General features: G+C 43.6%; 1 pseudogene; it reads left to right on the forward strand.

The window, feature by feature from the left end:
- Nucleotides 1–23,925: 23,925 nt before the first annotated feature.
- On the forward strand, nucleotides 23,926–25,480 carry LOC142767816 (delta-1-pyrroline-5-carboxylate dehydrogenase, mitochondrial-like; annotated as a pseudogene).
- The last annotated feature ends 244 nt before the right edge of the window (nucleotides 25,481–25,724 follow it).

Consider the following 25,724-nt stretch of genomic DNA (forward strand, 5'->3'; position numbering starts at 1 on the left):
ATCTGATGCCAAACAATAAAAGAGTACTGACACAAATTTCATAACAAGTCACAATTTCGCCGCAAGAAGAAAGTAACAAATTTGGTAGCAAGAACGGGGACTGTCACATGAAGAATGCGAATTAGTTGAATACTTAAAGCGCACCCCTGAAGACTAAAAAGGACGCTTGAAAAACATTTGCAGAAACGCCTGCCTGTAAATCCGCCCGTCCGTCCACCTGTACTTCTATGCGTCGATGCACAGACGGCTTTCATAAACATTCTTTTTATTGTTTATCACTTTATCGATGAATCCTTCACTCGCTCTTCAGCATTTTCTTCGAGGATGTACGGCACTTTTGCGGATAAGTTATCGTGAAATTTGAGGTGTATTTGACGCGATGAATTGCCGCCGATCCGCGAAGTAAATACGGATTATTGAAGGGATGCTTCATTAACAAAATAATAGACAATATATTGTATATGAAACTTATCTGTCCGTCATTTCATCCGTCTATAGACGGACGGGCGCACGCATATGCTGACAGATGAATTTCATAATCATTATTTATATAATTATTAATTTCTTCTATCAAGCTTCCATTCATGATCAGCATTGACATCGTGAATCTGCTTGAGATTCTGCGCAAAAATTATTGTCATGTTCGAGAAGAGTTGTTGTGGAATCAATAAAAAGTGGTTACCGATTTGAGTACTCGGTCCTCTACAAGGGAGTGGTCGTGTTTAAAAAAAGTTTATTTCCGAAAAGAACATATTGCCACGTTCCTTTTTTCAAGTTTTGTTATCGCCCCGTTACACTATGTTCAGCGCAAACCACGCCTACGGTGTTAGAGAAGTTTCGAAACTGTAGTAGATCGTTTTGTTAAGATTACGCCCATTTCGTGTACCTTTCAGATTATTCTGGAACCTACGTCGCCGCTAGAAATAACTCTAGAATGTCCGATGGCAAGTGTATAAAAGCCGAAATGCTTCGCCGCTTGCCAGTTGATCGACGGCCGACGCTCTGTTCGTCACTATCAGTGCCAATGATTTACTTTCCTTTTGCGGGGCCGCAAGTTCGGCCCGAATAAACAGTTTCTTCTTCGACGTAGAGTTTGCTCCCTTCATTCACTTCACGACCCCATGACAATATTCAGAGAAGACACTCATCTGTTGCAATTTTGTACTCAAAACACTCTTAATGTACCTTATTATACATTCCCTTGCATAATAGGAATTGTTTGTACCTGAAAACAAAAATTGTAGCGTGCAGAATGATTCTGGAATGCAAATGACTACTAATGGAGACAACCTTCCTATTGCGATGTACCTCACTTGCAGCATTACACTTACATCATTACAAGACCACAAGAGGTTATGTAGCTCTGAGCCAAAGTTCTACTGAATTTGATATGATGTATTTACTTAGCCAGCATAAAGCAGCCCTGCTTAGCAAGATTTATGGGAACCCTGCCCCTTTTATTTCGCATCTAGGTTACCTAAGAAGTAAGGTAGTATTTTGTTGTTTTTTTCTTCGTTACATATAGATCATTCTTGCCGCTGGGCTGTGTTAAACACCAGCAGAGATTGAAACTACAGACAATGCCACGCGCCAATATCCACACTGTTCAAGAAGCATTTGGAGGGCTCGCACGAAGAAGTTTTAAAGAAAAATTGCTGGAGTGGAAGCTCCCGCAATGCTTTGCCTGCATTGGTGAAGCCAGCGTTTGCTCTACAAAAGTCTCAGAAACATGCTATTTTCTGATGGTGCCCACTTACACTTGAAGTGGCTTTGATTTGTTAGTCTAAAGGATAAGTTATTCTTAAATGAAAAAAAAAGTTATTTCTGACAATATAACTGCCAGGGACGAGTATCGGTGACTCAATATCTAGTAAAATTCGCCTTGAACTCGAGGCTTACTGAAGAAAATTAGCAACAGAAGGAAGCACTTCAAGCCCTATCTGTGCAGAAAAGTTTGCCACGTCAAACTCGCTGGGCGTGCGACGAAAACGCTCCTTCCCAATCGCCGAACGCCAACACTTCATCATGCACCTAGTAAGATGGCTGCCGCATCCGCCACCTTACTGTGGGTACCGCTTCACTCGTGGGTGATAATTTTTCCTCCGGCCTTTTTTAAGACCTCTTGGGTTTGCGTTGTCTCTACGGCTGGAACCATTCCAAGGTTTCTGAACTTCTTCCTGTGCTACCCTGTCTGCGATCAATATGCATTGAACCACGTGATTATTTCATGCGACGACGTCACTTGAACGGTACCTAACAACATATATAAAGTGTTCTTCATTTTGGAGTAAGCTAAATTCACGCTTTCTGTCACCAAGATGTTCTAGCAGTGTAACGATGCAAAATTATTTGCTTTATCTAACACTACATAGGGCGAAACCCGCGAAAAAATACGTATGAATGGTAGTTCGTGAAAGCAGGATTGTCGCTGTCCCTATTTCTAGCCTACGTTTTTGCTGTAGAGATCCTCGTAGAGCTAACTCCTTCTTTTCTAATTGAGAATTTGATGCTGTCGTTTAACACCTACAGTTTCTCACAAAAATTCTAGGGGGAAATCTGGCGCTAGTGAGCTGCTGGATGCAAGGAAACAATGGTATATGTAGACTTTGAACTTGACTCGGATTTGTATCGTTCACGTTGAGCCTGGACACATCGAAGACGCGTTCAGCACACATCTCGCTTGTATGCGTTCCTTGCATGAAAATCTTTCATTTCTTACTAAAAGAGCATGTAATAAGCAATTTATTTTTTGTCAGTGCACAGAAACGTGTCTTACTTACCACTAAAAGCCACTACGTCAATGCACAATTTTAGGAAACGTAAATGTAACCACCAGCCGCTAAACTTGGCAGGCATACGACAAAGCCAGGCACTTTCACTCTGTCACCTTTATCTCATCTGTTTCTTTAATTCGCCATTTGCTTGTGCAGTCAAGGTAAGTGGAGTTTAGTTTTAGAATATAACACGCGGAACAGAGATCAGCTTTGTTTTAGAAAAGATATATTGGCGCCTTCGACTCCTAATTTCAGCTGAATCCTCGCTCAACAGCAGCCAATACAAGCATCGCAGACACACGCAGCATCATTCCCAGCGCTCCAACAGCGCCCTTAAAGAACCTGCTTAGACGGTGCCGCCAAACTTTGCTTTAGGTATTTTTACGAGAAGCGCTTTGGTTTATCAGGCACAAGTCTACCATGAAAGCCCCTGTTTTCCGCCTCCTTCGAAACACAACTCTAAAAATGGTTCTCGCTTCACAACTCAAGTCACAAATTGCCACGCAGTAAATGTCACGTCTTGTATACGAATACTTCTTTTTAACTTCGCCGAGAATTCTGCTTATGGGCTGTTCTTACAGTTTCTTGAACCGGAAATAGATTGTAAGTGAAAGTACTGCAGCCGGCCTTAGGCTTCCTCACCTCCACTCTTTGGCGTAGAAAGAAAGGCACGACGTTTTTTCAACATTGTCACATTTTCGACAGATTTCTCACAGTAAAAACGTATTGTGTAAGCAAAACTTTAAAAAAAGAATTGTTGAAGGCTTGACTTGCGCTATTATTTCTTCATATTTGTGCTATTCAGTTTTTCCCATAAACACATTAGGTTTTACTCCACCATACGGTAAATGTGGGATTTAACCTCAATGTAGACCTCGCTGAATCATAAATGTTGCTCTTTTTCCGGTTAATGTTATCCGGGAAGCTCCATTCTACTCTTTTTCTATAACTTTTATTTATTTATTTATTTATTTATTAGAATACCCTCAGGGCCCGTAGGGCATTACAGAGGGGGTGGGTACAACATATATAACACACAAGAAAAAAAGACAAAATAAAGAAACAAGTATCAGATGCGCAAATCAGGAAGGCAACATAAGTCAACTAAAAATGTATAAGAATTCAAGCACATACAAGACAAAGATAGATAATGGAAACTGCGTATAGTTACAAGCATTGCTGAGAAATTGCAGTCTTGAATAATAAAGGGTCTGTTATTGATACAACGGAAGAGGGAAGGTGGTTCCAATCGGCTGCTGTTTTCGGTAAGAAGGCTGCTGAAAATAATTTGGTGCGGCAAAACGGAATGGCAACCTTATGCTGATGATCAATGCGCGATGAGTGGTATGATGGTTGTGAAATGAGGTCTCGCTTCATTGATGGATTGTGAAAAAATATCTTATGAAAAAAATGCAGTCGCGCCAGTTTCCTCCGGACAGTTAAATTGGGTAGGTCAAGGTTAGATTTCATTTCTGATATGCTAGCAGTACGGGAATAATTAGAACAAATGAACCGAACTGAGCGGTTCTGAACAGATTCTAACGCGTTAATTAAATTTTGCTGCACGGGATCCCATATAGCGGACGCGTACTCAAGCTTTGGGCGAATTAGTGATCGGTATAATAGAATTTTGAGAGACAGCGGAGCGCGAGAAAAGTTGCGGCGTAAGTATCCTAGCGTTCGGTTAGCGTTATTACAGATGTAGGTAACATGCGTGTGCCAAGATAGATTGTTGGTAATGTAAAAGCCGAGGTACTTATATGAAGAGACATGCTGGAGGGAAACGGCGTTAATTCTGTAGGTACAGGGGGGAGAAATAGATCGCCGGGTTATTGACATGCATTTAGATTTGTTAGAGTTGAGAGTCATAAGCCATTTATTGAACTTTATCTCAGGAGATAGACCTTTCATTGGTTCTCTTGTGTTTTCGGGTGAGCTTTTCAAAACCGTGATTTTGTCGCGTTCTTACAGCGCCATTACTCAAGCGCAGTGAGGTCTACAGATTCAATTGAGTTTGTAGAGCCACCCTGAAACAATGTCTTTTTCTTTGGGGGGGGGGCTACTAATGCAACTGTCCTTACTGAGAAGATCCTGGGCGCAACGTTTGACATTTGAAAATAAAAATAACAGTGATGCACTGTCAGCAATAGGCGTTGGTAGCATCACGTTTTTTGCCGCCTAAAATAATGGAAAACTGTCACTAGATGCCCTTCTTCGTTCGCGCGTACTTTTATACCAGCAGTGAAAAGCAAAGAACAAATAAGCAAAGGATCACAGGGCAGATGTACTTCGCGTACATCTATCTGCCCTGTGATACAGCATGATCTGCAGAACCATTTCCGCTTATAGCACAGTGCCCAGGTAACCATTGAAAGACGATGTCGTGGCCTTTTTGTATTAAGAGATAGTGATGTTTCACGGCTTGGTAGGTTAACTGGTCGTGGCATCCGCGTCGGAGAACTGACCGCAGGCACTGTAATGCTGGTTTTGAGTCAGAAAACATGGCCCATTTGCTTGGTCTTTCTTCAGAATTGATGAGTTCGAGTGCACTATGCAAAGGCTCGAGTTCTGCCGTCGTGGACGTCGTCGCATGTGAAGTCTTAAAGCGCCGAGTTACCCCTTGTGATGGTATAACCACTGCTTCACCTGAACTGTGACCTGTATTTCTCAAATTGCAACAAGAGAGCTAATCTTTTTTGACAGGCGGGTGCTTGCTGTTCGTGAAAGGCGATTCGTTTAACATGGTTTAAATTCAATTTTCTTTCACTGCATCCAAACCTCAGACAGCCAGCAGCTTTTTATTACGCATTCATTGAACATGTGTTTTCCCGTTTATACAGCTACCCTGAATTCAAGGTTTACATTGCGACACATATTTATTCATACAGCTACCCTGAATTCAAGGTTTACATTGCGACACATATTTATTCAGGCCCGAAGTACTTAGAACTGTTTTCATGAGAGCTGCATCAATAAGTCATACCTACTTACTTGATAAAATTTTGTGTTGAACCAGCACAGGTGCTTGAAAAATATGCTTTTAGTGAATATACCAGAATTCGAAGAACCATTATGCCTCAAGACCCTTTCATTGTTCACAAACACAGAACCCTTGATGACATACGGTTTTGTCCTCTAATTGTGTTTGTAGCATCGGTGGGCAAGAAGAGCTGTAGAAAATAGTCCGCTGATTTTCTGAGGTTCTCTTCGCTTATTTGGCAAAATATTTTCAAATGAGTGTGTTTTGGAGCTACATAAAAATTACGAGAGATCTTCTTGAACCTTACGCACATTTTTTTATTTGAGAAACTACAAAGATATTTTCCTTACTCTTAAAAAACTTGAAAACGTACTGTCAGTTTCGGTGCTAGGAGCTAGTAAATGAGGTGACCTGAAGTTTTTCGGGGTACAGCGCTTGCGATCTTGAAACCGTCTTTAGAGCGCGCTCACCGTCACCTTAGGCAAGTTGTCAGGCACCACTGTGTTCTATAGTAGAAAACAGCATTAAGGGAATGCCTCCAATTTCTTAAATATCTTGTTATCTCCATTACTGCCAACAGGCTGGCACGAAAGACAGTGTAATTCCACGAATGGCTTCTCATGGCAAGCGTAAATTTGTGCCATTATTGCTTGTAACGCTCTTCCCGAAGGGTAGTTTCACCATACACCAAGACAAATTTCACCGCCTAATATATCCAGACACACTAGTACGATCTATACAAAAATTAAATATTAGTGTTTTAAAAGAGGTATCTATCATTCGGGCTGATTCGGGCTATGGCCTAACTCTTGATGGGTTCAGGTGCACGCCTAATGCTCTTATCCCCCATAACTCTATTGTCGCGTCCAGAAAGCCAAAAAGCTCCGCCAGGCAGTGCACGAAACCAAAACGCACTTCACTGCAACGCGTGCATAAATAGGGTTTCGAAAGTGGCCTGTTTTTATGTCGTTAACAGATAAGCTTTTTGAGTAGAACTTTTAGCCTACGTGGCGCTTTCGTGGCACACGTGTAGCTTCGGCGTCCAAGATACGACGCAATAGCCTTTGTTTCTTGGAAAAGGGATGAATTTTGTCGCCCCGATATACCAGTTCTGCTTGCTTATCGTCTCAATCATAAATTATTCTCTTGCTTTTCTGCCGAAGTCATTACACTTACTTGTTAGGAGATCAGTCTCTAATAACATCTTCGACGAGTATGGCAGTCGTCCCTGATGTTTGACTGACAAGAAGTGGCTGGAAAACACTGCTTTCTCGTTAAAATTGGTGAAAGTTGTTCCATCTTCTTCACGCGCACAATTGAATAATGCTTCATCAGTTGAGATGGCTTCCTTGGCGATAGCGAAATAGTCAATACAAAACGTGCTATATGTAAGAGAAACCAAGGAATGATTTCGTTTTTGAGTGTCACCTGTGTATCACGTCATTTTCGCTTTCCTACACCTTCCAGCATATGTCTTGTTTGAAAAGTATAGCGTCCTTGATTTTAGTTTTCGGGCATTATGTGTCTCTTGGTTCAACGTGAAACGCAACATGGCTTTCTGCGTGAGGCGAAAAGTACAATAACGACGAGACACAAACAAAGAATTACACACGCACACGAAACAGACTTGGTACATGCATGTGTGTCTCATTTTTTAAGGCGATAGCATGAGTTATACAATACAACAGATCATTAAGAATTTGAATTCTAACTAATCAGGTACGTCGGAGCTTCAAAACAGTAGAAATGTCATAATCAAAAATTTTCTTTTGGCTCCTTTAGGCTGGGCTTGTTGGTAAGCATTATTTCGGTGGTGGACTGCACAACAGACAATGGTACAACACCATGGCTTGAACATGCAGAAGAAGAAAAAACAAAAGAACGAGGATCACAGGGCATGCGCTGGTCACGGGACAAACACTACATTTATTTCTTGACCTTAAGCTTTTCGAACTATTTGCGCCTGCGTCCATAAGAAATTTCAGAAGAATGGCAAGTTGGGCTAGTTCGTAGTGATCTTAAATGTAACTGCGCAAAAAAAAAAAAAGCGGACGCGGAAACACTAATTGACACTGCGCTTTTCAGTCCTTTTATCTCTTTTGGTGTTTTACGCAGCTATATCGTGGGCCAATAATGCGCTGACTGGTTACTGATGAAATGCCTAACCAGAAAGATTCGTGTTTGCTATATAAACATTTCTGGTTTTAGGAGTAAAGCTCCTTAGGCGCTCATGATGTCCGCTGACACCGTTATCAAACGTAGCCTCCCGTAGCCCTGAAACACAGCTGATAGATATACCGTACATACAGCGTTCATGGTGTGCATACGAGTTTAATATGAACCATACAATGTCCATGCTTTTATCGGCCCGCACGTTCATTCGTATGAGTTTCCGCGCATCCATCCATTCTTCAGTCTGTGTTTCCGTGTGTACGTCCGTCCACTCATACATCTGCCCGTCCATCCGAGCGTCGATGGGCAGATGGGCTTCATAAACATTCTTTATATCTTTTGCCACTTCTTGAATGAAGCTTCTCTGTATCTTCAACACTCATTTCGTGTATCTGCGGCACTTTGGCGGATAAGTTATTGTCACGTTTGAGGTGTAACTTATGCCTAGTATTTCTGCAAATGCACGAAGTGAATGAGAATGATGGAGCGAAACTTCATGGAAGAAATTATAACCGATATATTGTATATTGCCACGTTCCATCCTCAAGTTTTCATATCACCCCGTTACTAGACACATTTAGTTGGGACTACGTAACGAGATTACCTACGCGGCACGATACGTCGCGTACGCCGCAAGCGAAGCGCTCAACGCCACTTTTACTTCACAGTATTGACCATACCAAGATACGTTTCGTTCAACTAGACGTATGTCCTTACAAATAAAACAGCTTTTTAGTGCTTTTTAGTGATCTCGTGCGGTAGCAGCACAACATCTTCCCTCAAAGTAAAATATACTCTGTTTGGGAGCCATCGCTGTCCTTTTGCTATCTGGTTCCTATATCAATCGAGATATCGCGAGAGCGTTACGCCGCGTACGCTACAACACGTTATGTTTACGCACGCCACGTTTTTTTTTCTTTTGGGCGTTCGCGCGCATCTCTAGAATCGATGCGTTACGTACTGCACATGCGCAGTTCTCTCCCTTGGTAGTGCAGCGTACGTGGGCGCGTTACGTACGCACAGCTAAAAGTGTCTATTTTGTACGCGATTCTCAGCGCAAACCGCACCTACAGTGTCCGAGAAGCTTCAGGACTAAAGCAGATCATTTTGTTAAAATTACGCCCACTTTGTGAGCATTTCAGATTATTCTGGAATCTACGTCACCGCTAGTGATAACGCTAAAATGATCAATGGCGAGTATATAAAGGCCGTCACGCTTCACCGCTTGTCAGTTGATCGAAAGCCGACGTTGAATTCGCCCCTATTAGTGCAAGTGTGCTAATGAAACCCGACTTTCCGTTTACCGGGCACAAGTTTGCCCAAATAAACAGTTTGATCTGACCATGCATTGATTGATTAATTTGTGGAGTTTAACGTCCCAAAACCACCATATGATTATGAGAGACGCCGTAGTGGAGGGCTCCAGAAATTTTGACCCCTTGGGGTTCTTTAACGTCCGTCCAAATCTGAGCTCACGGGCCTAGAGCATTTTCGCCTCCATAGAAAATGTAGCCGCCGAAGCCGGGATTCGATCCCACGACCAGCGGGTCAGCAGCTGAGTACCTTAGTCTCTAGACCACCGCGGTGAGCAATCTGACCATCCAGTCTCCGGCCTTCAGCCACGTCACGACCCCGCGACATCTGGTTCAGGTGCTGGGTAGGAGACTCGATGGTCAGATCAAACTGTTTATTTGGGCGAACCTGTGCCCGGTAAACGGAAAGTCGGGTTACAGTTGCAGCAAGACGAACTGCCAAAAATCCTCCACCACCGACGACACCGCCTCCACGAAACTTCAGTATCCCGCTCTCAACTCAAGTAGCGCCGACTTCGAAACTTCGTGACCAGAAGTATTCCTGATTACGCAACGTTTAAACAGTGGTGCAAACCGTCGTAGCCATGATCCGACGCCGTGACCCAAACGCAACGCCAGGCGACGAACTACATAGCGACCTCGACATTCTCCTCGATGGCCTCAGCATCACAGCTCTCGTCGACACCGGAGCGCACTATTCCATCATCAGTAAAACTTTTGCCGTGAAGCTGAAGAAAGTTAGGACCGCTTGAGAAGGCCCTGAAATCCGTACAGCCGGAGGTCACCTAGTGACACTAGCAGGATTATGCGCAGCTAGAGCAACCATTAACAGTCGCATTCACTCCGCAAGCTTCTTCGTACTGCATTGCTCGAGAGATGTCGTTTTTGGAATGGACATCTTGAGCCTCCACGGTGCGGTCATCGACCTGAGAACAAAGTTGATAGCACTATCCACAGAAAAAGCACTGTCGCCACACACGTCATCGAATGTGCTGCCTCGACTGTGATGGAAGACCAAGTCACCATTACTACTCGCTCCGGCGTCAGCATTTCCATCGGCACTTAAGATTCAACAGACATTCAAGGCGTCATTGAAGGCTACCAACCACTGCTGATCAACCACAAAATTTTCGTCGCCAGAGGAATAGCCCAGCTGTGAGGACGGAACGTAAGATAGATGCCCACGAACTTCATCAACGCGTACAAGCACGTGAGCAAAGCCACGACGGTTGCCTACATCAAAGAGATACTGGAAGCCAGCAGTGGTGTGACCCTCATCAATTCTAACGAATCTACTCCGATGACAAACTCTTCAACTGGCTTTTGGCGTTATTCCGAGCCTTCTGACGCATGAACAAGATCAGCTCGAGAAGCCACTCTTGGAATACAAGAACTGCTTTCCGTGGTCATCGAGAATCCGACAGACACTTGTCGCGAAACATCGAATCGTAATAGAAGAAAATGCCAGGCCACTCCATCAGAGTCCGTGCAGAGTTTCGACACGAGAACGCGAGGATATAAAAAACAAGTCAACAAAATGCTCCGCGACGACATTGTAATACAGACTTAAAAAGTCTATGGGCGTCACCGGTGGTGCTAGTAAAGAAAAACGATGGAACACTACACTTCTGCGTTGACTATGGCGGACTCAAGAAGATAACGAATAAGGGCGTGTACCCTCTCCCCCGAATAGAAAATGCCCTTGATCAACTCCACAACGCCAAAATACTTTTCAATGATGGACCTCAAGACAGGCTATTGGTAGATTGAAGTAGATTAGAGAGACCGAAAAAGACTGTTTGTAACCCCAGACGGCCTTTGCGAGTTCAAGGTCATGCTCTTTGGTGTTTGCTCAGCCCCTGCGACATTTCAACGCGTTATGAACACAGTGCTTGCACGATTAAAGTAGTAGAGTTGTCTCGTTTACTTGGATGACGTCATGGAGTTTTCCTCAAGCTTTGACGAGCATCTTCAGTGCCTTGATGCTGTACTTCAAGCCATTAAGACTTCCGGACGCACCCTTAAGCCAGAAAAGTGCCACTTCGCGTACGAGCAGCTCTTGTTCTTCGGCCACGTGATAAGGAAGTCCAGAGCAAGACCTCATCTGCAGAAGACAGCAGCCATTACTTCATTTCTGCCACCCGCTGACAAGAAGGCCGTGCGTTGATTTGTCGGCCTGTGCGCCTATTACAGGTTTTTTGTCAGAAACGTTGCCCACATCGCCGAGCCACTCAGTAACTCTACGAGGGCTGACATCGACTTCAAGTGGCAAACCCCACAGGAGCAAGCATTTGGGGAACTAAAACGACGCTTGCAGATGCCACCGTTACTCGCGCATTTAGATGAAAACGCCAAAACAGAAGTGCACACTAATGCAAGTGGCGTTGGACTCGGCACCGTCCTTGTGCAGAAAACTGATGGACTGGAAAAGGTTATTAGTTACGCTAGCCGGTCCCTATCCAAGGCAGAAAGCAAACATTCCGCAACAGAAAAGGAGTTATTTGTCACATGGGTGACGTCAAAGTTTCGTCTTTATTTTTATTGCAGGCCCTTCAAGGCTGTGAGTGACAACCACGTCTTTTGTTGGCTAGCTAACTTGAAGGACCCTTCAGGTCGCCTTGCCTGATGAAGCCTCACACTGCAAGAATACGACATAAACATCATCTACAAGTGCGGCAGAAAACACTGCGACGCCGACAGCCTGTCGCGAGCCCCCGCCGACCCACCATTACCCGAAAACCTGAATGACGACTCTTTCTTGGGAACGATAACTGCCGACGACTTCGCTGAACGCCAGCGGACTGACCGGGAATGTCAGCCCGCTGGCCCGTGGACCGGGACAAAGAGTGCAGCGCAATGTGTGTTTTTAAAAAGTGGGTAATGATTTAAATTACTAATGAGTTTAGAAAAAGTAGTTAATGATTTTTACTCTACTATGCGATAGCATAAAACCAGCCCGGGAATAAATCTACTGAATGGGTTTGGAAAAAGTGTGTAAGAATTTTAAATACTTAGTAGTCTACTATGGGAGAGCTGAAAGCCGTCCTGTGCGCTTGGTGACCTCGTGAATGTGTTTCTAGCAATCCTTTATCTCGTGGAGCTTACATTTTCACAGCAATGTGCTCCCTCATAACAATATAGGACAATCATAGGTTATGACCCTTCGAGTCACAAAGTATTCCACCAAACTGGATATGTTAGCTACAGCGTGTATACCAAGCACCCTACCCTTATTGTTCACGAAATCCCGTTGCATTTTATTTTACATCCAGATTACATAATAATCAAAGTTCCTTCTTATTGCTTCTCTGGAAACAAATTACTCTATCTTGTCAGTGGTCTTTCTTGTGACCAGCGAGATTGAAACCTCAGACGCTGTCACGCGCCATTGTCCACAACGAAGCAATCAATCATGTGTACGATTAAACGTCCTCGATGAATGCTCGAGTTCAGCTATCTCCCGCCTCTACCGTGCCCCCTTTCCCAAGCCAGAGAAAACTGCAGCAGAAAGAATAAGACCTCTGGCATCCAGTTGGCTGATTGTGCGGTTCAAGCACTTGTTTTATTCAGTGTCGGAAAATAGAACTTACATTAGTTAATAAATAAGGTAAACAAAATAAGCTTTAGCAAATGTATTTACTAAAGTTTTGCACAATCTGTCATCTCGAGCCAGCATGCGCATCTTCCAACTCATTCACAGAGTCCGTTTTCGCAGCGACAAAGGCATTGATTAATATCCAAAGCGACCATTGACAGATGAGACATGTCCCCGCCCCCAGCGCCAAACGAACAGAGGCAATTCTGCCCATAAGTGTGTATTTTCTCGCGAAATTTTCAGCTGCCCAGATAGATGTGTAGTGTTTGTTAGTCTTGGTGCTTTCTCTGTTAGGCTGTTCTAAATCATCTATGACTCATATATACAAATTACTGACAAACACACTTCGTATAATCGTCTTCTCCTGTCATAAATACGCCTTACTTAATTATTAATTCGAAATAGCTTATCATTTCAATAAAAGAAATTCGGCAGATCTCACGCACCTGGAAATTGACGTTACGCGAAGCATGTGATGAGAAGGTGACCGTGTGGCAATATTTTATTGAGTGACATGGCATCAAATGACGCTAAATATGTACAAATGTTGCACGCACAGGCATATGTTGCGAGTTGCAGATGTTTATATAACCAGTTGTTTGCACTTGCGCAACAATGTCAACTGGAAGATGCCTAGTAGCAGCACCAGAAGCTGATATTAGGCGCTGATGCTCGCGAAGATGCTGGCCCTGGACACTGCTAAAATAATCAACTTCAGTGCATGGCAACTAAACACAATTACGTTAGCCCGACGTGAGGGCTGTATCAAAGGAGTACGTATGTAATGTTTATAAAATTGGGTAGGTAGCACTGCAGCACTAATTACGTTTCACGATGATTGGCGTCTATTTAAAAGGCACTTCCGAGACCTGTCGTAGCTCTGTGGTAAAATACTTGACTACCACGCAGAATGCTTGGGTTCAATTCCTGCTGGGACCTTGGAAGTTATTTGCATTCGTCAGGGGTCAACGCTGCTTATGTCAGGTTTTTCTTAACACTGACATTTATTCTATGCCTTCACTGGGTCGACCCTACCAATGTCGGGTATTCTTTAACGCTCACGCGTTAAAATTGTCCCTGTGTGTTCTTGTCATTCCTGCAGGTAGATACTAAGTGTCAATTACATGTGGCACATGCCCGCATACCAGTGGCACATACCCGCCCGAGGGTATGAGCCACTATCAGGCGAGAAGTATTTGATGACGTACGTGACGGGATTCTGACATTATTGATGTCTTGACTATTGCGTCATATTCGTCAAACCATGTTACCCTCCCATGCTAATTTTGGCGCACGCCAAGTTACGGGGGTGACCACGAGAGCACCCAAACGTAAGGCGCTAGATAGATAGATAGATAGATAGATAGATAGATAGATAGATAGATAGATAGATAGATAGATATGCTCAAAGTCACCAAAGTTCGCTAAGAAATGCTTCGCATTTATTATATTGCCCAAACTTTTGTCGTTGATATTAAACTTCGTTTAACAGCACACCCTCGGTGAACGCTATAGTTTAGCAAAAACAAAAAACAAAAACAAGAAGAATGAGGCACGATGATCAAGATATTTTCTTTGGAACATAAGACTCTAATAACACTAAAAATTGCGGAGAACCTTAGTTCACTTCACTTTCCATAGGCTAAGTACACTTCAGAGGGTGATGCATCAAAGTGTCATTTCCGCCCTGTAATTGCAACTAAATTGAACCTGGGACAAAAGATGCTGCTAAGACCTATTTCTAGGAAGAACGGGCCAGTACAACCTGTGTGTTTTTGTACGTGTGCGCAACTATACAATGAAGCATTAGTACTGCAAAAGGCCAATCACACCACAGTACCACACCTACGTCTGTACCTGAAGGCCATGATGAATCGCTCTGGCTTAGGGAGCCCTCAACTGGTGCTGGCATACATAGCCGTGGCAGCTGTCAGCCAGATGCTTTTGGCTTACTAACACAGCAGTGATCATGATGTATTAACCGCAACTACTTTAGTTATTCATCGACGCACATGTGGGATTCACGATCGTAAGTTTTTGGTGGTTTATGGAGTTGACTGCCTGAACTTTTACTCAGTGATCGATCGGAATAAAAGAGGCTTTTCAAATGCGTAGTGCTCTAGGGGCCTTGTTTTTTATTCATTCACTCTCTCATGCATGACAGTCACGCACTAGTAAACACGGGTATTAAACAAAGGAGGTCAACAGTACTAAAAACTGTCGCAAGAAGTTTGAACAGCTATGCACTAGCGCCCCGCCGCGGTAGTCTAGTGGCTAAGGTACTCGGCTGCTGACCCGCAGGTCACGGGATCGAATCCCGGCTGTGGCGGCTACATTTCCGATGGAGGCGGAAATGTGGTAATCCCGTTTGTTCAGATTTGGGTGCACGTTAAAGAACCCCAGGTGGTCGAAATTTCCAGAGTCCTCCACTACGGCGTCTCGCATGATCATATGGTTGATTTGTGATGTGAAACCGCACAAATCAATCAATGAAGCTATGCACTAGCAATGACATGCGGGGAGAAAGCATGTAGATTGCAGGTTTTTTTTAGTTGTCTTTTACGGTATTACTATTTTTTTATTTTTCTCTTATTTCCTTGTGTGTGCTATCTAATTTGTTTGCCTACTTTTTATTATTACTTCCTCTACTTCTGTATTTTTATCACTTTGTTCTCGCCTTTCTTCCTTACAGTTCCTTCTTTTATTTCTCCTTTTCCTCATGTTTATGTCGCTTTATTTGTTTCTTTCTCTCGCTTTTATTATTTCTATTTATCGCTATTTCTTCATTTTCATTTTATCTGTTTCCGTCATTATTTTGTTCCTATGGTGAGCTTTACTATAGGGTACGTTTTGAAAAGAGCAAACCTAATAAGGGCGAAAATGCACGCGACAGCGACGAGCGATGCTATGAGCGACAAAACAGGGCGTTCGCTCGACATAGGTGAACGTGACCCTGCCCGAGTCACGTATGCGCAACAAGAAATAACACAATGTTTACGCATGTGCGTATAAAAAAAGTGCTGCAAGGCACTCATGAACACTTTCCGTTCCATTACACAACAATATATGTTATTTTCAATTTCATACCGCTCACGACGCAGTTTTTTTGGTGCTAGTAGACGGCCTCATGCCAGCAACAGGGGAGTTCGCTCGCCGAAGCCGTCGCGTGAATGAGGTTTGCCTGCGCTAGCGACTGATCGCGCGAAGACGATCTACGTCGCATCGCTCGTCGCTGTCGCGTGCATTTTCGCGCTTATGAGGTTTGGCCCCTAAACTAGGCTAGGCATGCTACACCTTCACCTGGCGGATGATGGTGATCATAATTCCCGGAAAAATAGCAGAAGACACCACGAAGGATCAGCTACGGGGCAGCCGGCAATCGAATTTATGAAACAAAACAAAGAAATGGTAAAAAACAGAAAGAGAAAGCAGAAAAGAGGGCGATAATTCGCGAAAAGATAATCTAAATAAAAATATTTGTGATCATTTTGATGTCTTTTATAGCAGTGCTACCTGAAGTTAAACATTCGAACTAATTATTTGATACAGTTAAGGTGAATAGATTGAAGAAAAATAATGTTTTAGATGCACTGATGGTATTAGCAAGTCATTCATTTTTATTTTTAAAACACATAATTATAGCATCGTAAATGACTCCATTGCAGTGTCCTAGTGCCGATGCCTCCGGGGAGAACAATTCCAATGCAAAAAGCTCAAGGCCACTTTTTTTAAAAAGTTGTTTCAGAAATCTTTGCTTTAGGTTTAGATATCTTCGAAAATCCAGAGAGAAGTGCTCAATTCTTTCTTCTTCTTTACAAACGTTATTGGGGGAAGGAACGAATTCAAGCCTTTGTAAGTGAAAATTTAATGATGGTAGTCTGCATCGCAATTTCGTTAACGTAAACTTCAGTTGTTTTGCACTGCACTATGAGCTATTCCACGGATACCTTGAACGCTAGAAACTTGTGTCACTCAGTACAGAAGTTTTAGAATGTTCATCATGCAACAAAGTCTTCTTAATTGTGCGAGCGTGTTATTGCGGCACGGTTTTAGAATATTTAGGACAGTTCTTTCAAAGGGACTGTCTATCGCCCAGAAAAAAAATTCTGATTGTGGCGCAAATGAAAAGTTTGTTCATAACATCGGTGGCAACGAGCATGCTTTCGTGCCAAAAAAAATGAATTATATTTTTAACTTGATGTTGATAGTAGATGCCAAATGTCCTCTAGCGTTGCCCAAGAAAGAATGTGGGCAATCTTGACAACAGCGAATGTCATGAATCATGACTGGTGAACTTACTTTGCTCAAAAACAAACACATTTACCCTGAAATTTGATCTTATGTATCTGAGGCAGTTTAGGTTGTGCCAGAGACGAATTTTCGCTTTTTTTCTCATGCCTCCAAATGGGCGCCTGGTGGCGCTGCCACTGGTGTGTTCGCCTGCCTGCTTGCAAACGGAGTAGAAACGCAATATCATGGCGCACGCCACCACTCATGAGTGCAACAAAAAAAAATGTGTGCCTGCCTATAACGACCGCTAAGGTATTTGTTTTATTCGTAACCAAACTTGATGAAGCCAGCAAAAACAGCACGCGGTTTCAATTTTAGACTTTCACCGGCACCGCCCAGTCTTGTGGGCACTCATCCCCCCGATAGAAGAAGACATAACGGGCACAGAAAAATTCTGTTTTAATAATTTCTACGCACTTTCCAGAAAAACCGCTGCAAGGTTAGACACTTTGCATGGTACGCTCTTTATTGCGACACAAAACAGGCGAGCAATGATGGACGATAGAGAGTCCATTTAACGGATGCTGCCGCTAGGGTGTCCACCAATTTATTTATTTATAATCCTGTTTAGCCTGGTACAAAATTGAGACAGTCATTCGGCACAGGGTTTAGCATGCATATACGAATAAAGTTCTGCGAGCCAGCTAGATGAGTGAGATTCTCCTAGAGCAGTGCAGAAGGAGAAGGAGTCTGTTAGCACCATGCACATATGAAGAAATGTATCCTGGACGTTTACACAATGCAAGAATATTTGCCAAGGACTCTGCCTAGAATAGTCGTGTGAAGTCTGGCAAGCCAAGAAAAATGACCTACTAAGATCCGTTGAATAAATTCCCACTCCGATCTCACGCCAGTTACAAAAGCATCTGTGGCTACTACTGGATTTATCCACACGCTTTTAAGGTGGTCTTCTAAAAACCCTTCTAAATCTCAATTAATTTCATTTATTACACCCTAAGATCCCGTAGGCATTACATAAGAGAAAGGGGCATGCACAGGTTTCTAAGCAGTATAATACAATGATTGGTAACAAATCGAATCAAATGAAATATCTGATAGGCAATAGTTTATCGTTTTTTGAGGCAGGCTGAGTTCTCCACATATTGTATTCTTTCATCTCTTGGATTCATTTATCTCTCTTTTTACTGCATATTCTTCTTTAACTTAGCATTGACACCAGCCCTTTTTACGAGCTTCTTTTCCCCTCACCTCCTCACTTTCGTACAAGTCTTCCTCAAGCTCACTCTCCTTTATATTTCTTGTTATAGGTAGGCTATACTTCTCCCTTTCCTCGTGCTTTCCTTCTCGCTCAGCATCAAAATATTCTGCTCACCCTCATCTATCTTTTCTACGTCATACAATAAGTAGTTGTACCATGCAAGTAACTCCATGCATATATTCGCTTTTCTTGGTCACCATCGCCTTGTGTGCTTAGCCAGGTGACGTCGATTCAACTCTCACCTTTTGTGAACAAAATAAGTTGTTTCACTCCCTCCTTCCTCACGCTTCAACAATCATCCTAACTTCGTTTTTACACCTTCTTTCTGTACTACAAAATTCATGAATATGCTATAGTAGGAGCTGTTCAGCAGATTGGAGGAACGATTTTACACTGAGTTTTTTTAACAGTGCGAGCCTTGCTTGGGGCTCTAACGAAACTTGTCAAAGAACGGTGCCTTCTTCTTTAGCACAATTTCTACCACCCTGTCTATATTGCTGAAAGTTCTCTAATATTTTTGCCATTTAAACGCGCATAGACTGATGCATAGGACTGTAAGTTCGCGATCACTGTCAGAAGGAGAAGCCTACGAGGCGGAGCATGTGGCATCTTTCAATGCGAATGCGAATAAACATCGCCCAACAATTTTTTCTCGTCTAGTTCTACAACCCACGGCACTGGCAAAGGGCCTGCTCGAGCTACGAATCGCAATAAAAAAATTTATTACACAAACAATCTACGCAACACCTAGAAGTCAAGGTGTAGAGGTGTTAATATCAATAATATTGCAAAACATTTTGTGGTGGGTCCTCAAGCAACTTCAAAAGTTTCACATTCAGTGCGAGATGGCTTGGCACATTTCCCAATATAATACACATCAATTCGTAAAAAATAAATTAGGCGTCTTTTTCTTTCAAAAGCCAAATGCACTTCAAGTGAAACCGAGAAAAATGCACTTTTTTTCTGCTGAAAATATGGTTGGGCTTGCTCAAAAACCTTCTGGCAGTATTTTTCTCTCTCCTAATGATCACAACTTTGTATTGCGGTTAACACCTACATAGCCAAATATTGTCAGCATTTGGCTCATGTAAACTGAAACATTTCATTTGTACTAGACTGAGCTCTTAAAATAAGAGTGAAACGGTTCGAATGTACGGTGTAGCAATATGTTCAGATAGAAGTAACATAATACTTTTGCTTCCGTTGATGCCATGATTTAAAGCATGGGCGTAATGGCGATTGCTAGACTTGAAGAGCAAGTTGTCCTTTCTAACAAAATGCGCACTATTCTGGATTGTCATTCATGTTTTCTTGTTCCTTGCATCTCTTCAAGGCTTTGTGAAGTGTTCAAGTTAGTTTTATGCCATGCTACTTCTGACCACTTTTTTTTAAGGAATAGATAGACGCCCATTATATATCTTTATTTACATATATTTTATTTCAACCATACTACGTTGGAGTGAACGGAAGACACTGCTGTTGCGCTAAAGTCAAAAAGAATCAGGCACAAAGAACTAGGCCTGTCAGCCTCTGACTCTTTAAAATCGAGTTTTGTCGATGAATATACGACTTTCAGTAAGTACCAACTCGCACTAGAAAACATAATTGTGAAACGTAAATACAATAACAAAGCAACTAAGACACAAACATTTTGGGTGTGACCATGTCGGTAGTCTTGATCGCGTTTGTTGGCGTAGAGCTGGTTTAATGAATGTGGCTCACTTTAATTAACACAGTTCGAATAGTTGGCTCATTTCTTACTAAAAACAGACTTTCGAGTTTATGTTACAATAAAAAAATGCCCCATTATAATTTTACCTGTTCTAGAAATTCAAGATACTTAGGCATGTTTTACGTACCCGCGAAATTTAGCATAGTTTTGGTTTCTTAGTTTGGCTAGTTTGAAGAAAAAAAATGGCAGTATATCCACGGAGTGAAGGATGGATAGTGGGCCAAGCATCCGTCCGTCCATTCGTTCTTGCTTCCATCCATCCATCCGTGCGTCTGTGTGGCTGCCCGTGCGTCCAACCGCCCGTCCGTGCGTGCGTCGGTTCGTACGTCCACACGTTCATCTGTGCGTCCGTCCTTGCTTTCGTCCATGCATCCGCTCCTGCGTCCGTCCATGCGTCCACCCGTCCATGCAGCCATCTGTGCGTCCGTCCATGCACCTGTCTGGGTATCCGTTCGTCCACCTATTCAAGATTCCAAGTCTCGCATCTCGCATCTCGCATCTTTTAATCATATATTCCTCATATAGAAGCACCACCATCCAGCGGACATTCCATGCACTGAACGAGAGGAGGCACACGCACACTTTCGTAAGGCTGGCGCTTCGTGTCTACTTCGCACCTTTAACCACCTCGAGTTCATGGTATATACTAGTTCACTCTATTCATGGCAATGCAGCCCACACTCGCTAAACCTTTCTAAAACCTAGGAGGTTACGCCCAGCGAGTATAACGCAAAAACCCTTTCTTGTCTTCTGTGCCTTGTAGAATAATAATAAAATCGCAGCGTGCGCGTTCACCAAAAGCCGAATTCTCCGGTCTCTCATTCCCCCTTAGCAGCTATTGGCGTGTACATTGAGCACTATCGTTTATTGTTCCACAACGCACAGAAGAAATCTCTCACCGGAACCACCTTGGAGGTCAAAATGTAATACTTGTTACACACTACTACTACGGCTACGAGGGACGAACGGGTGCCGTTATAAGAAGCTTCGCCCCTTAAAAACGCCTCAAATAAAGTTGGGATGAACAGCTTCAGCCTGAGAAATAATCGGTCTCATATTAGGATCGAAAGAGAGGTGGGAAACCTATGGGCGAACTTGAGCAAGAAAGAGTTCATATAGCACTCAGCGCGTACGAGCGAGCGTCTCTGTGGGCGCTTTTTGAAGCAGACCCCTTTTTCGTGGTAGGCTTCCGCAGTTAAACATGCCCATCCAATAGCTTTTCACTCTTTACCTGTTTCGATACCCAAGCTCCACAAAGGGAACGCTATTCAACCCAAACAGGTTTAAAAAGAGGCCACAGTACAGAGACCACAAAAGAAGAGGCCACAGTACAAAGAGGCCACAGTAGAAGGTCTTAATAAACAGAGTGAAAAATGTTCTCTGGCCTGTTTCTAAAAGTTGTACCGGAAAAGCTCGGCGAACTAATACAAGCACAGCAAATTGCACAGAATACGAGACTTTCATGCGCTGAATTGGGCTAGGTTATTACAGCCAGAGTAGACATCACCTTTCTCCTCACAAAGGGGAAAGCAGTTTCCCTTCCAGATACTCCACAATCGACGATCATTGTTCGCACACTATCTCGAGATATAAATAAGTATATAACCAGGGTAAAAAAGGAACGTCGTCGAAAGCTTTTCTCCTTCAAGTAAGCTGATCCATGGTTGATTGGTATTTGAATTAAATGGCCCAAAATAACCATATGATTATGAGAGACGCCGTAATGGAGGGCTCCAGAAATTTCGACTACCAGGGGTTCCTTAAAGTGCACTTAAATCTGAGCACACAAGCTTACCGCATTTTCACTTCCGTCGAAAATACAACCGCCGATGCCGGAATTTGATCTCGCAACCTGCGGGTCAGCAGCTGAGTACCTTAGCAACTAGACCACCATGGCGGGGCACCCTGAGGTAAGCTGCAGAAGAGAAACGCAGCTCTCTCACTAATCTCTTTCAGGACCGAATAGCTTCGTGGCCAATGTGCTAGACATTAGCGGCCGCATGATTAGTGCCACCTCGGAAAAGACCGTTCATCGGTATGGCTGAGCAGGTCAACATCTCTGGCGCTAGTGACTAAAATCCGTTCTCTATTTTTGTCGAATACATTACGGATGTGAGGTCTTTTGAGCCCTCGAAATCTGTTTAGCTGCTCACACCACTTGATCTATAACAGCGCAGTATTCCCTCGCGAGTTTAGAATTTCCCTTAGATAAATTGTGGACGCTTTAGAGCGCTATTCGCACTCTGCTATGGGAGAGCCCTAAACTGTCCCAAGGATATTTTCAGCAGAACTAATAAGGAATAAAAAAAACTGCATGTCAAGAAAAATTACTAACGCTTTAGTTTACTTGGTACTCTACTATGAGAGAGCCTAAAGGCATCCCGTTAGTTTCACACTTCATGAGGCCACATCGAGAAAAATTAATACTGCAAGCGCTACTACACTTCAACGGCAATGTGTTCACCTTGAAAAGTTTAGGAAATAACTTTCTTTAGAAAAAGTTGCTAACGATTTAGGGTACAAGGTACTCTACAATGGGAAGCATAAAGCCATCCCGTCTGCGTCACATAGCTGTCTTAATGACGTCTAGTTCCACACGATACCTATAGGGTTTACAAAAAGTTTACAATTCAGACTACGAGCTACTCTACTCAGGGAAAGAATAAAGCAATCCCGTGGGCCTCAAGAAATGACGTAACAAAACAGATGGCAGAATACAAGAAACTCTGTTTAGAAAAAAGTGGGTAACAATTTTGAGTACTTGGTACTCTATTATGGGAGAGCATAAAGCCATCCCGTGACACTCCTGTTTAGAAAAAGTTGATTTACAGTAGGTAGAGAGTACAAAGATTTTATAACATTTCAGTAATAAGGGTACATACACTTTGGCACATATATGTACCAAGACTACGTGGCATTGTATTCACCATTAGCCTAATACGCAAGACAATGAATGTGCTCAATCGCTGAGTAGCCTTTTCGAAATCCTGCTTGACCATTTGGTTTATTGAATTATAATGCTGCCCTAATTTTGTTGGTGATTACCTTTGTAAAAAGCATGTGTCTGACGGAGAGCAAGCTGTCACGTAGTAATTCTTCAAGTCCTTGTCATCTCCTTTATTATGAGTTAAGGTAATGTTAGCATTCTTCCAAGATTATGGTGCTCTTCCCGTCAGGAGACACCTAGTAAATAGGGTGGCTAGTTTTTCTAACACTATATGTCCTCTATCTCTCAGCAGATTTGATGTTACCTGATCCTCACCAGCAGCTTTTCCTCTTTGCGTGCCTTTGAAGGCTTTTCTGACTTCTTCTATCATTTCTAGAGGGGTGAAATCAGTGCTACGGCCCACATTATTACTCCCATCGACCACACTCATACTATCAATCAAGTAATGGAGAAATGCTCAGAATACAACTAACCGCTAAACATAGCCTTCATAGATTACGAGAAGGTGTTTGATTCAGTGGAAATATCAGCAGTCATGAAGACACTTTGGAATCAGGGCGTAGACAAAGTGCATTGTTACCTTTGAAAGAGAAATGGAAACGGGGCCTGTTCTAAAAGCAGACGAATTCGTGCCGTCGCTCGTCCCGTTGCTGCTACAGTGAGCTGTAGGCGTGATCCAAAGTGCTTCCGTGGTGGCTGGAACGCTGGCTCACTCCCAACCATTCATTTAACGATGGCATGCACCGTTCTCCAGCGATGTCGGATCCACCGGCTCACAAAAACACACAAGCGGTTGCAACTAGCCTCTGCATCAAGGGTGTGCTGTCTGACGTTTTCACAACATGTCGATGAATTCAACGTGGTCAAAGAACCCATGCTGATCAATCTGCAGGGAAGCAAAGAGTGACAGGCAATGCAGGATGCTCTAAACGAGCTCAAGGACACGTGCATCGAAGTGCCCATCGTCGTTGGTGGCAAGGAGATCATGACCTCGGAAGCACGTTACCACACTGCGCTTTTTGATCATTCAAAAAAGGTGGCAAAGTACTACTGGGCATCAATGGAGACGACCCAAGATGCAATCGGCGTTAGCCTCAAGGCCCGCGAGGAGTAGGAGGCCAAACCACTCAACGACAAGGTCAAACTATTTCTCCGCGCATCGGACCTGGTTGGCAACAAGTACTGGTACAAGCTGAACGCTGCCACCATGTTGGGACAGGAAAAGACTGTTTTCCAGGCTGAGATTTACTCTGCAGAGCTCACAGATTTCCTGAGATTCAACGCCTACTTTGCCAAAAAGCTTACTAAGTACCAGCCTAACTCTACTGACCCCAAAGTCACCGCGAACCACTATCGGCAACGGGGGCTTGAGGGTTTCACAACAGCTATTTCTCCTTTCAACTTCTCAGCCATTGGAGGCAACATGGCATCAGCACCAACATTAATGGGCAACGTTGTTCTATGGAAGCACTCGGACACGGCCATCCTCTCGAACTACTTCATTTTCAAGATCTTTGAGGAGGCTGGCTTCCCACCTGGAGTCATAAACTTTCTGCCCTCCGACGGGCGTGCCTTCGTAGACGTCGCGTCGGCATCTCCACACCTTGCCTGTGTCAATTTCACGGGCAGCGTTGCGACATTCCGGACGATATGGAAGCAGGTGTCCCAGAACTTAGACATATACACAAACTTTCCAAGGCTAGTAGGAGAGTGTGGTGGCAAGAACTTCCACTTTGTGCATTCCTCGGCCGACATCCCCACCATGGTGACACAGACGACGCGATCTGGTTTCGAGTACAGTGGCCAGAAGTGTTCGGCTGTGGAGAGGCTGTACGTTCCTAGCAGCCTGTGGCCCAAGATCAAGTAGCAATTGGTGGAGGCTGAGAAGAGCATGAAACTGGGCTCGCGTCTGGAGTTCGACAATTTCACCTCGGCAGTCATCGACAGGGCAGCCTTTTCCAAGATCACTGGTTACTTGCAGCATGCCAAAAACAGCTCCGACCTGAAGGTTCTTGCTGGTGGTGGTTCCGACGATAGCCAGGGCTTCTTTGTGCGACCAACCATCTTGGAAACTTCTGACCCTCATGACAGGATCATGAAGGAGGAGACCTTTGGGCCGGCATACACAGCATACGTCTACCCAGACAGCGAGGTCGACAAACGCCTTGACCTGGCGCGTGACACGGCCCCCTTCGGCCTCACGGCGTCAGTCTTTGCGAGGGACGAACAGTTTCTGAAGTCAGCATGCGAGTACCTGAAAATGACAGGTGGCTACGTCAACGATAAGTCGACTGGAGCTGTTGTCGGACAACAACCATTTGGAGGAGCACTTATTTCCGGCACTAATGACCAGGCTGGGGGTCCTCACTACCGTCTTAGGTTCAGCTCGGGACAAACCATCAAGAAAACCAAGGTTCCACTGACCGACATCAAGTATCCCTACATGACCAGCTCGTAATGTTTTGAACTCATTCAGCATGGTGAATCATCAAGCCTAGACCAACTTCATACATGGGGGCACCTTTGTACTGATGGTTTTTGTTTTTATGGAGAACTCTTATACTCTATATCTGGACACCAGACTAAGTGTATCAAATTGTTCGTCGTTATGTGTGCAACAATATATAAACGTCCTGTAAGATCTACAGGGAATGAACTGGTGCCGTAGTGCGTCATATAGAAAGCAACCGGTATTCCAATCA

This window comes from Rhipicephalus microplus, chromosome 7 (assembly GCF_043290135.1).
Source record: "Rhipicephalus microplus isolate Deutch F79 chromosome 7, USDA_Rmic, whole genome shotgun sequence".
In the NCBI taxonomy this organism is placed as follows: domain Eukaryota; kingdom Metazoa; phylum Arthropoda; class Arachnida; order Ixodida; family Ixodidae; genus Rhipicephalus; species Rhipicephalus microplus.